The sequence below is a fragment of the Mytilus californianus genome, unplaced genomic scaffold (assembly GCF_021869535.1).
Source record: "Mytilus californianus isolate M0D057914Y unplaced genomic scaffold, xbMytCali1.0.p SCAF_14, whole genome shotgun sequence".
In the NCBI taxonomy this organism is placed as follows: Eukaryota; Metazoa; Mollusca; class Bivalvia; order Mytilida; family Mytilidae; genus Mytilus; species Mytilus californianus.
Window position 1 is genome coordinate 36,140,560 of NW_026262626.1, and position 12,887 is coordinate 36,153,446.

The 12,887-nt window shown below is 31.5% G+C and overlaps 1 protein-coding gene and 1 long non-coding RNA gene across 4 annotated transcripts in view; one reads left to right on the forward strand and one right to left on the reverse strand.

Annotated features, from left to right (window-relative positions):
- LOC127724635 (E3 ubiquitin-protein ligase rnf213-alpha-like) overlaps positions 1 to 12,887 on the forward strand; it is a 1,011,139-nt gene that overhangs the window by 214,515 nt on the left and 783,737 nt on the right. The window lies entirely within an intron of this gene.
- The window catches only part of LOC127724791 (uncharacterized), a 40,167-nt gene that overhangs the window by 3,487 nt on the left and 23,793 nt on the right, over positions 1 to 12,887 (reverse strand). The window contains exon 1 of one of the 2 annotated variants that reach the window (XR_007992695.1): positions 3,981 to 4,213. The exons of the other annotated variant lie outside the window; for it this stretch is intronic. This is a non-coding gene — a long non-coding RNA (uncharacterized LOC127724791). Of the gene's footprint in view, positions 1 to 3,980; positions 4,214 to 12,887 lie in introns of those variants that run through there. 2 annotated transcript variants of the gene reach the window in all.

Consider the following 12,887-nt stretch of genomic DNA (forward strand, 5'->3'; position numbering starts at 1 on the left):
CATTGATTGGCGCGCTAAAATATCCCATTGACTGAGTTAGATTAGGTGAACGTTCGTCTGTAACGCCCACTGCTCACAACGTACTTATTATAGACATTTTAACTGTGGGGTCACCAAAGGGTCTAAACGCCTAAATAAAATAATTCGAAAAACTAATCAGGAATAACCTTTGTGTTTTGATTTATATTGAATACTTAAACGTTATTTACTTATGTTTTTGTTATGTTTTGATAATCAATTTTTATGATATCACACGTTCTTTCAGCAAAATAAAAAAGGATTGAACTGGCTTTAAAAGTTACAATGCATGTGTTGATTATTATATTTTTTTCGGACGTCAAAGCGATTTAACAATTGCGGTTGTCCAATTATGTCATCTTTTAACTTTTATCTGGTCAAAAGTTTATTTTAGAACGAATGCATGATCAACTTTAAAAAGTGTGCAAATACAAAACATATAGACAAAATATACTTCTGTCCTGTCTTTTTCGTACTTGCAAGTTATTAAACAGTAAAAAGCTATTTGGACCAAGCCTTGTGAAATTTGCATTTACGTTATTGAACAGGTAAAATGTATAGTTTGGTGAACTTTTCTGCTAACTACTATACTTGTGAAAAACCCTTGGCAACAGAAACGTATTCAGCTTTTTTTTTAAATCGACCCAATTTACAGAGTAATGGACGACTTCGTACATTTTATGATCGCAAATAAAACATGCATATAATATATTGTGCACTGTAGTTCGTATATTCATTTTTTCTTTTGTTAATAGATTTGCCCGTCTTTCTGGGAGTGATTATTTGTTATTGACTCCTTAAGCTTACTCGCAAATAATTTAAAACCAAGACTTGCATTATAAAAATGTCCAAACAAACCTTGATTTTCCTTTTTTTTTTTAAATACATCTCAGCCATAGATAAGGACTTAAATTCGCCAGGTCTTTAATTTCTAGTTAGTGAGTTGACCAAAGTAATATTGCGGACCATTTGCTGGTTTCCATGCGGTATCCGTGATTTTTCTCTCGCTCTGTTCTGCATCCACTCAACTTTCGTGTTTGTCATGACAAGGCCATTTGAAGCTTTCATGCTATACAGTGTGTGATTTGCTTATTGTTGAAGGTCGTACGGTGACCTATTTTGCTAACGTCTGTTGGTCACTGGAAGGGATTTGTCTGATTGTCTATCACACCACATATTCTTATTTTTATATGCAGTTATATCTATAATAAAATTGAGAATTGAAACGGAGAATGTGTCAAAGAGACAACAACCCGACCAAAGAGCAGAAAATTTGTTTTTCGTTAATTGTTTTGTTGTAGATTAGGCCGTTGGTTTTCTCAATTGAATTGTTTCATATTTTTCATGTCGGGGACTGTTGTAGCCGACTATACGGTATGGGTTTTTCTCATTGTTGAAGGTCGTACGGTTGCCTATAATTGCTAACATCCACTTCATTTGAACTTTGGCGGATAGTTGTCTTATTAGCAATCATACCACATCTCCTTATGTTTATATAAAGTTGTATCAATTGTGACTTTAGATACATTGGTGAATTGATTTTTGTTTGCGTTACGTCTAGTGTCAAGTTTGTCATGCATGTTTAGGACTATTAAATATATTGCAGATAGTTTCGTAATTAAACGCCATAGATCTGTTATACGACAATAATACATAAAAAAATAAAAGGTAGGAAAATTAAAAGAGACCACAACAACAAGGACCGTCGAATCATGTCCATAAATAGTAAAAATAGACGTTTAATCAACAATGAACAACACACAACCCGGATAACCGGACGTTTGGCTCAAAATTTAGTGGGGGTAATCCAGTTTAACATGCAATCCCTCCCTAGCCAGACTTGGTGCAGGCACACAATCAAGTGGGTTAAATCAGTATAACATGCACCCTCCCCAGCCCGACAATGGCACAATATGTAGCGGTGTATTGCTGTGTGTTTGTTTAATCTACATTGGCCAGAGGTATAGGGGGAGGGTTGAGATCTCACTAAACATTTTTAACCCCGTCGCATTTTTTGCGCCTGTTCCAGGTCAGGAGCCTCTGGCCTTTGTTAGTCTTCAAGTTGTATGTTTTTTTAATTTTTGTTTATTTATTTGTTTAGGAGTTTAGTATGACGTCCATTTTCACTGAACTAGTACACATTTTTGTTAAGGGGCCAGCTGAAGTGCGCCTTCGGGTGCGGGATTTTCTCGCCGTGTTGAAGACCCATTGGTGGCCTTCGGCTGTTTTGTTTACTCTTCGGTCGGGTTGTTGTCTCTTTGAAACATTCCCCATCTCCATTCTCTATTTTAACATGTAACCTTCCAATTTTTTTTGTCTGTCTTGACTATATTTGGCATTAAACAATACAAGAAAAATAAACTACACAGCGCAGCTTCCAACAGGATTACAACAAGAAAATTAATTTTAAAAATGCGGTCAAAAGTCAAAATTTGCTCGCAGCGGAAAAATGCAACAGCTTGATATTCATTTGAAATAAAATAATTGTAATGATTTACACAACGTTACTTTTTCCAAAATAAACATTCATATTATTTTGTTTTTTGTTGTTTTTGATTAATTTACAACATCTTTACAAAGACCACATTCTGACTTCGATATTAGGTAGACAATAAAAGCTATGTTCATTATCTTTCTTCTGTTGTAAGTTTAACTTAGTTATTTTGTGTCATGAATTGGTATTGATGTCGTCTTGTATGTTTTTAAATATGAAGAAAGGGGGTAGTCCGGTTGTCTAATACGTCAATGAGACACAAAAAAAAAGGGGGGCAACATTCATTCTTCAACAAAAGAAAACATCACAAGAATATAAGTTTTGTAAAAAAAAAAAAAATTCGTGAGACGTTGTGTTGGACTTGAATAGCCAAGGCAAACTGATAAATATATGAATGAATGAATCGATTTATGTAAAAAAGATCTATGATTTTTTAATTATCCGGAACTCTTCACAAACAAAACCTACATGTATGCATTGAATAAATAGTAGGCCACTCTTTTAAAATGATTACAACGTAGAAGTACTTATTCTCGTAATCAATAAGATATTTTGTGAATTAACCCCATCAACTTAAAGTTGGGTTTTTACAATGAATAAACGTATTTTTGGATTATTTAATGATATCAGCTCTGAACATTATTATTCTTTAAAATGAAACTGTTGTATGTGATGGTATACAAAATATTTAAAACAAATCTTTTAAAGTTTGTGAAAAGAAAGTTTCATTTTATGTATCGTTATGTGTATTACAAGTAATCATTATTTAAATCCCCACTGGAAGGCCTCTGATAGACTGAGTGAGCGTAAAATCATTGTTATCGATAGCCGATGGCAAACAAGTTAAAGGTAAATTATTCAGTATTATTACCAACAAAAGTTTTACGGTTGTCTACGCTGTTATGAAAACGATTCTATTTGAAGTTATATTTGATTTTAACCGTTTTACTGTACAAATTTGCATATATCATAATATATATTGTTGTCACTAGATTTAAATTTCTTTCTAAATATTCCAACTTTTAGAAAAATGTAAATGTTGCATATATTGATAAATTTTATATTGTAACGGCAATTATAGTTTAATTCATCGCATTTCATGAGAGCCTCATACATAGTTTACTGTAGAGCTGACTGGTATTTTATTATTATTATTATTATTATTATTATTATTATTATTATTATTACAAATAAAATTTAGTCTTTTGAAATACACTCCGAAGAAAGGATACTCACCACAGTGTGCCATGCTTTGAGAGACCAGTTGTAAAATAACAAATATCAAGAGTCCTATCTGTACAAACTTCATCTTGCAAATAAAGCTGAGAATTAATTTAAAAGCTATACGGAGCATTTTAGTTTTATAGCTTTCAACCAACCTACTTACATTTAGAAAAATGTTGCGGAGAAAAGAACATTTGACTTTCCTGTCTCAAAAATGTACACTCCTTTTGAATTAGTTCCTTACCTGTCGTTTGGATAGGTATACTTTCCATGGCTGTTTTTAGCTGTACCACAAAAACTTCTATATCTACTTTGGATTTTCCAAACAAGGAATGTAGTAGGTACTTGATTAAACAAAACGCACTAATCATCAACTAAGTATCAACAACAATGGAACATGGTATTAAACAATTTAACAGAGGAAGAAATTCAAACGTTCTAACCGCAAATCTTCCTAATGATTAAGGAACGCCTTTATTTGCTTGTTTCTGAATATAAAAATGAATATGATTTAAATATTATAACCCTGGTATCTTTTATGAGTTTATTCAATCTTCAATACGTATATTTTATAAAAAATTCAAAATGTAGTCAAGTAAACAAAGAAAGTCAATATGAAAAAAAATCGACATCGCTTATAAAAAGGTAATAAATAAATGATTGTCAACTTTAAATGATCAGGGTTAAGTAGTACTATGAATAAAGTAAGTATGCTTTTGTTATATATCAAATTGCGCAAAAAAAATGATGTTTAACATTTGATAAAACACACTGTTACTATTTGAATTTTTGGTAAGCCCCTAAGTAAAAACAACTCATAATAAATTGTAAAAACGGATCATATTCCATTTCCCTGTTTTATTTAAAGTATTTCATACTGTATGTTCATTGCTTTATTTATATTTGATTGTCGGCGTATGTAATTTGTCTGCGTTGTGTTGCTTTACTTTAGTTCAAAATCAAAGATATTTTGCCATTTGATTAGGGACTTTCCGTTTTGAATTTTCCTCGGAGTTCAGTATTTTTGTGATTTAACTTTTTTGTTTTAGATGTTTAACTTTACAATGAAAACAAAACCTAGATTGTGAGCTAGTCACGTTTTAAGTCGAGATAAAAAAATAACATCGTCCTGTTTAATCCTTCGAAATCTCCACTCAGTTATACAATTTTCTTTCTATTAATATTTCAATAAAACACATTTGTGCTCAGAGTGTTCCATTATAAAAGAGGTATAGATAAGCTTGTTTTCCGAGGAATCATATAGAAAGTCAATATTTTTTTTCTATTTAAAAGTCTTATTAATGAAAGAGGTCTTGAAAAAGGTCTTTTTAGCATTAATATTGATGTTGGAATATAACCAGGAAAAATGTCTACGTTTTGTGTTGTCAGTTTTACTTCAACTTATATATCATGATTTCCCCCTTGGTATTATTTGCCCAATTTTAATCCAAAGTACTGTCTTACAACGCTCTTTGACTAAACAAAATGTTTGTCTCAAAAATTCGAAAATTAAAGGTCCAAAGATGAACAGACAAACTACAATTCGAAAATAATTACACAAAAACTAAAGATAGATTGATTAAGCAGCAAGAAAGCCACTAAGAACTAAAGATTGAGCAAGAAGAACAACACAAAAAATAAAGGTTTGAGCAGCAAGAAAACCACCAAAAACTAAAGATCGAGCAGCAAGAACAACAAAAAACTAAAGATTAAGCAGCAAGAACACATTTAAAACTGAAAAAAATGTGCAGTTAGAACACCACAAAAAACATAAAGATTTGGCTTCGAAAAAGTTTATATTTGTTGAAATGATAAGTATGAAAATTCAAACAATTTGCAGTTCCAACGTTACTGGTTGTACATGGTAATTGTTCTATGTTTCAAATTTTATGTTGCCGAGGAGAAAATATTGACCATTGGATATGTTCCTATTGTCGTAACCAGAATTTCATCCTTTTTTCCTCGAATATGACATATCTGATCAGTTATCAACGTATTTGTTCAAACTATGAAAAACTATACGGGTGTCACTAGCAGAGCACAATCTGCTTGCCTTTCTCGTGGCACCTGGTATCACCCCAAATTTTTGGTTTGGTTCGTCTATAGTTTTCAATGCAGTGTTTTGTGAACATTTATATAAATATCAAATAAGAGGTCCGAATTTTCTTTTTAATTGTCTTCAGTTTTCTATTTAGTGTTTTGTAGACAATTATTTGTCTTTTTTTCACGTTCCGCTTAATAAATGATGTCCTCTCACTAAAAAATTCAGAGTTTGGGACGTTTTTGAAAGCAACTATACCATAGAACGTAAGACAGTAAGGTATTAGACATAGTACCAGTGTCTTCTTTTTCTTGATTGTGACAACATAGAATGAGACTTATCACCAAAATTGTACTAATCACGAGCAACACGGCAGGTGCTATATGTGGAACAGGATCTGCTTGCCCCTTTCGGAGCAACCGAGATCCCCCCGATGTTTGGTAGGGTTATTGTTGCTCAGTCTTGACTTTTTTATGTAGCGTTTAATCGTTGTTTGTCTTTTCGTTGTTTTTCTTTGTATGGCATGGTGTTGTCCCTTCTTTTTTATTTTGCCTCGTATTTGATTATTCTTATATGAATCATGGTTGTACTAAAATAAAATTGTGGTCAGAACTGAATATATTATTTAATTAGAAGTAAAGTAACTTTATTAGTCCTATTCTGTATAACGTAATTAAAGTTAAACCAGTTATCACAAAACAACTTAAAATGTTTGGAAAATTCACCTATAAAATTAGGCATTTAAATGGATAGCACATAGTATTATGGATTCACACGCAAAATAACATTGTGTTTACATTGATTTCCAGAAGCCGATCCCCTTTCCCCATATCAAATGAATACATCTAATCTTAAAACTATATATATATATACTCTATATTTAACCTTTCAAGATGTTGACACAAAACATTATCTCAAAAGGGTATTTTTATAAACCTTTTATTAGGTCAACCCCAACTTTAAATGGCAAGTAATCAAACATTCATAAATACTAGCTCAGACTATCAAAACTCATCCGAGGTATTTCAAGTACTTTTATAAATTTATTTAGACACGATTAAGATATATAACTAATACAACAATTTTATCTGTATATTTGTTTCTTAAAATTGAATTCAACTGCATTGGCGTATATATTTAATGTAGAACGACGAACTCAACACTAGGACGTTCAGAGATATCAACGAAAGTTTTTTTTTCACTTTTAAAATATTAAAACAATTATAATAAATTTTATAAGACTTGTTTAGTAACTAATATGCATTTTTCATGACGATTGTAATAATTGACTGTTGTCTGACACCAGCTCGTTGTTTATTCTATAAGAAAATGGTTTGAAACCATAGTTCACATTGAGTGTTAGATTGACTAAAATATGATCGCAGGCATCATGTTTCGAGCTCAGGGTACATAGAGGTTCAAACTATATTAATTTCTATCTGAATGTAAATTTGCTCAGTGCAAAACTTTGTAAAACAAGTTGCCTTTTTATTGGGTCTCTAATCGGTGCTACGTTCTAGTAAACTCGTCTTTTAGAAAGAGTTGATACACGCATATAGTTGCAAAAAGAGGGGGAAATCTTTTTTCTCCATTCTTTATAACAGATACGATAACATCTGAAATCTCGTTTTTGCAATTTCAGCTGATATCGCCTTTTACAAGGCTTTCGTCGTCAATCGACTGGCATAAGCTTATTTTCAAGACATTTTAACTTTAAAACTATTTGGCAATTTGGAACCAAACTTGTGATGCACGATTCTAACATTGGTGCCTAGTCTTATTAAACGGGCATATTCAGACAATTAAAAAAATCAATAAAAATTTCTGTAAAAATCCTGCAAAATTTAATTGCTATCAAACATTAAGGAAATGTAAAATGTAAATATGTGATCTCTTTTCGAATTATGGCACATGACCCTTGCAGTCGTAAGAAATCCTTTAATCGATCAAGATAAAAACTTTTTGAACACAAATCAATGAAATAATGCTATTAAGAACGAATCGTTATACCAAAATGTGGTTAAATAATACATTTTGAATAAAATGAAGAAAATAACCCCTTCCACATATAAAAATGTCTTCCAATTGAGATATGGATTTATAACATAAGTAAAAAAACTGCATATTCATGTGAATGACAAATTGCTTCCAAAACTTGATATCAAATGAGAGATGCATTATCCTTTCAGGAGTTTTGTGAAATCATTGTTGAAAGATTATTTCTGTTAACTCAAGATGAACGATACCGCAATCACTTCCAGAGGATCGAGATTTCAGTGTGGCGTACCCGACTTATTGGCGGTTTTCACTTTTTATGAGGGTCTGTTTGTTATGAGTATAATGTCATATAAATGTTTCTGTTTCTTTGTGTATATGACAAAATGGAAGATGTGCTAAAACAGATGATATTCACCTGTTAAAGATGTCCACTCGTAATCTTTAATTCAAACCGTTAAATTATGCCTGTTCACGTGCATTTAATTCCATTTAATTCAAATTCTGTTTCAACGATATATTTTGAGGGGTTTATTTCCAATACGAATTGGGTACATTGCCATGCATTGACTATTATATATATTTTTTCGGATATTATTTTTATCTTAAATTGTCAGTTTTTGCTTACGTCATACCCGACATGTTTTTACGCGTAAGCAATACGACGACACACGTTCCACATCGTTTTGTACTTAAAAGTTCATAATTGCAAATTATTGCACTATCATTAGCGATTATATAACTTCTTCCCGATATTATTTTCATCTTTTATTAAAAGATACCTTTAACATGTACCCTTCAACTCTTACACAATAACAACACGCAACAATTAATTCTTTATTCGAGGCATACCAGTCTTATTTATGATGCCAATGAATGAATTTTATTGTAAAAAAGGACTGATGTTTGTCGATATTAAATAGGACACGCGAAATTGAGGAGATAAAAATAAATTCGCCATCTCTATATCAAGTTAATTTTATAACATGATCTAGCTAGTGCATAATTAAAAGTAACTGTAGTTTTCCAATGTTCAACATGTTCAAATCAGTTAAAAATACACAAAATCAAAATTAAAAAAAAGCGAAACCTGAGGAAATATTCAAATGGAGTGATACTGGTTTGATCGACATGGTACGCGACTCCTGATGCGCATAGACCAACCGCCACGCAAATCGACGCCCGGCGAATAATCTTCAATTAATGAAGGATTGCTAGTAGCTGAAAGAAGAAGAAGCTTTAAGTTGCTTTATTCTCCAAAGTTATCGATATATAGATATTTGTGCGTAATTGGTTTTCATAGTTTCGCAATTTTTAGTGCCTTAAATACTTTCAATACTAAGTCAAGACATAGATTTCTTGGTAAATTCCATCAGAAAAATTTCTAGAAACATAGATCCATTTCAACAGTAAAATCGTTGACAATTTGAGAACAAAGACAGGAATATTTTTTGTCTAAATAACAACTTCTTCAGTAATTGAAGTCCCAAACTAAACTCAATCAAGAAAAGGAGATATTAAGTCCGAATAACAATTCAATATTCAATAACAGATAGCAAAGGATAGTGCAACAATCTAAGTATAATCGGTACTACATTAAAGATCAACAAAAAAAGGGCGGACAACAGATATCAACAAAAAGATAAAAAGAAAAGTCTTTTCAATCCAATACATCTAGTATCCAGTTTGACCGACCCATTCCATTAGTGACAATACATATGCATTTCAATTCTTAATGATGTTCGCTACTCTTGTTTTTGACTCTTTGTCAAATGTGTAGAATCCTCTAGTTTTATCCATGTAGTGCCAATACAATTTTTCCCAGCTAACCCCTACTTTTTTCATAATTTAATGTCATATGGTTTAAAAGGCCATTTTTTGAAAATATTATAAAATCCTTGCTATTGTTTCATGGTTTTTGAAAGAAAAAAGGCGCCAATGTTAAATTTATGAAAAATCTAGAGAGAATAATTTCCCAGCCAAATTCTCAATTTAATATATTTTCAAATACAAGAACACGGACCTAAATTATGTTTTCTTCTTTTTACATTCCGTAATTTATATAGTATCAATTTATGAAATTCATTTAACGGGCTTGTTATTTTGAAAAAGAGGAGCGAACATCCTTAATACTTTTACATGTTTCAGTTAGAAATTGTTTAATTTTTCTATGATTATTACATGTTTTAAATATAAAATTAAGGTTTAAATATAAAAACTATTTTTCTGTACATAGGTACTTTGTGAATGTTATTATATATGTGCTATTTAAGACCATACCACATTATCAATTTTCAGCTCGTTTAGTGGTAGGAATGTGAATGGTATTTTTAAGAAATGAATGCTACTTTTTGTAATTTTATTAAAAATATTGACCGAAGCACATTTTGTATGAAGTGCTAATAAGACAACGAAAAAAAGTTTTATCAAGTTTTTCTTTTATTTACCTGTGCACTTCTTTGTAGAAGCACATGTCATCACGAATGTAACATTTCATTTTGATATGAAGGTTTATTTGTGAATTACGCGCGATTGTTGTTAGCCAATCAAACTAACGGATTCTCGTGAAACATACATGTAATGCAATTATTACAGAGTAAAATCAGGTGTACGTCGTAAATGTGAACTTCTCATGCTCAAGATGTCGATTTCAGTATACTAGTATGCAGTTTTGACTCTTTGTTGTTATGTAACTGATGAACATTAAACTTTCATCTTCCAAACGTGTATTCTTACAACAAAGATGTTTGTGCACTTCTGTGTCTATTGTCTTTTTAATATTTTGTGTGTTTAGTACCCATTTAGCTGATGAATATTCGTGTTTGGTAGTTTTCCCTCAACAAAAGTTGTCTATAAATTTACTGTCAAATGTTTATATTATCAAAGTGTTCACATAATTTACGAAAGTCTCTCAAATGTGTTTAGTCCTTATAATTCTTACCCTAAACATTTGCAACTTTTAATAAACATTTATTTCATTTTCATTTCTTCTATTCACCGTCAAATCCAGACATTTTTCATCATATGAGTATTGAGAATTTAAAAGTCGCGTTTACCAAAGTCAGTCTCCAGTAAAATATGTTTAACGACACCTTAGTATTTTGCTTTTGTACCCACTATTGATTGTCAACATAGGATGCAACAAAGAATTATTTATGATTGGTTTATTTCAGGCCCAACAGCTTGTCTTTTTGTTTTAATATTGCATTCATTTACTTTGGTATTGACATTTTAGAAAATGTTTCAGTAATCAAAAATATTTAAAATCTATAATCATGGCCCTGATGCCTAATGCCTTATTGGTCCATGGTTAATAGTCCTCTAATAGTTTTATAAGATTTGAAAAAAACAAAGCATTAAGATTTTATATGCGTACATTTAACAGCTATTTTCTAGCAATGGTATGCTTGTCATGTTTTAATGTTGTATTTATGTATACGTATAGTATGTTGTGTTACACTAAACTGCTCAGGTTAAACTGTTGTTTTTACTACCTTATGTTATTTGTTTTTAATTGTACATTGTTATTTTTTTCTATTTTTCATGTGAGATGTTTGGATTATGTAAACGATACAATATTTGTTGTTTAAAGTTAAGCAATTTGCTGCAACATTGAGTGGTTTAGAATATATAAGTCATCGTTGACCGTCGATCTTCTCCTTTTGCCGTAAGTAAATTTCCGTCATTCTCTGCCCATGAATTGCATCTATGGATTCGTTGTAGCTTGCTCGCATCAAGTATTTGCTGCGTCTCCGCTAAGCATGCGGTATTTAAGAGTAAAAGCAAAAACCGGTTGGTTAAGAATTGAAAATGTATCCGCGCAGGGTGACATTTTTTCCTGTGGACTTAGTTACTTGTAAATTAGCATCTTAAAAATCTGACTAATCGTGTCGGTCGTGTGCAATGCAGAGTTCATATTGCATCAAAGAATTTGAAACCCTAAAGCAGATATGTAAGACAAAACATAAAACATAAAAATATAAAACTTGAACCATAGTTTCTTAATAATTTATAAAGGTTTTAACGGACAATCTAAGAAAGATATGTTATAAATCATGCCAGTAGATTCCCTATTGTTAGAGAGATATATGCTATTAATATTTAGATGAAGTCAATATAATTATCATGAAAATTAGCAACCAAAGGTAGGAAATCATTTACATTAGGCAATACAGCAGTACGGAAATATAAAAATAACTTTACAAATGTATTTTGTTTAGGACATTTTAAAAAAAAGTCCCTTCGTACGCATAGTTTTATTGGAATGGCTACAAGTTTGTTTAGAAATAGACTAGTAGATAATCTTGTACCAGTTTTGTCCTCCCCATAAAAAAAATCTCTCTTAATTGTTTGGCATAAGAATTATTATGAAAATAATGAGATTTGGTATGACTGCCTATGAAACAACTATCCACCATTTGACAAAGATATAAGCAATAATAGATCATCAAATGACCTTCAAGAATGACAAAAACACATACTGTTTAGTCTGCGATAAGAGGCCCCGACCTGAAACTTGTAAAATTTCAAACTGGAAAACTAACTGCCTAATTCATAACAATGCATGTAAATGTCTCTTCAATCTCTCTTAAATGATTTTCGGTCAGATTAAAAACAATAATTTTGAAACTTCCCAGTATAAATTATTGACAGACCCTATACAGATAAGCCCAATTTAATATTGTGTGGTTGGCAAACTTGACGTCATGGGTGGCATATAAACTAATCATAGATACCTGGAATTAAAATTTGGTACGCAAGACGCACGTTTCGTCTTCAAAAGACTCAAATGTGACGCTTGAAACAAAAATGTTGAAAAGAATTAACTTATAATTTTGACCATATCAATTCTAATTCATGTCAACACACAAGTGATGACTACTGGGTTGGTGATCACCTCGGGGAGAAAACCTCCACCAGCAGTTACATTGACCCAGTGGTTGTAAATAAACTCATCAAAGATACCGTAACTAAAATTGTGTACGCCAGACGCTCGTTTCGTCTACGAAAGTCCCATCAGTGACGCCCGAAAATGATCCCAATTAACACCTAACGGGAAATCGCATTTAGTCATTTTCTCTGAAACTACATTTCCAACAAAAATACAGTTAACTG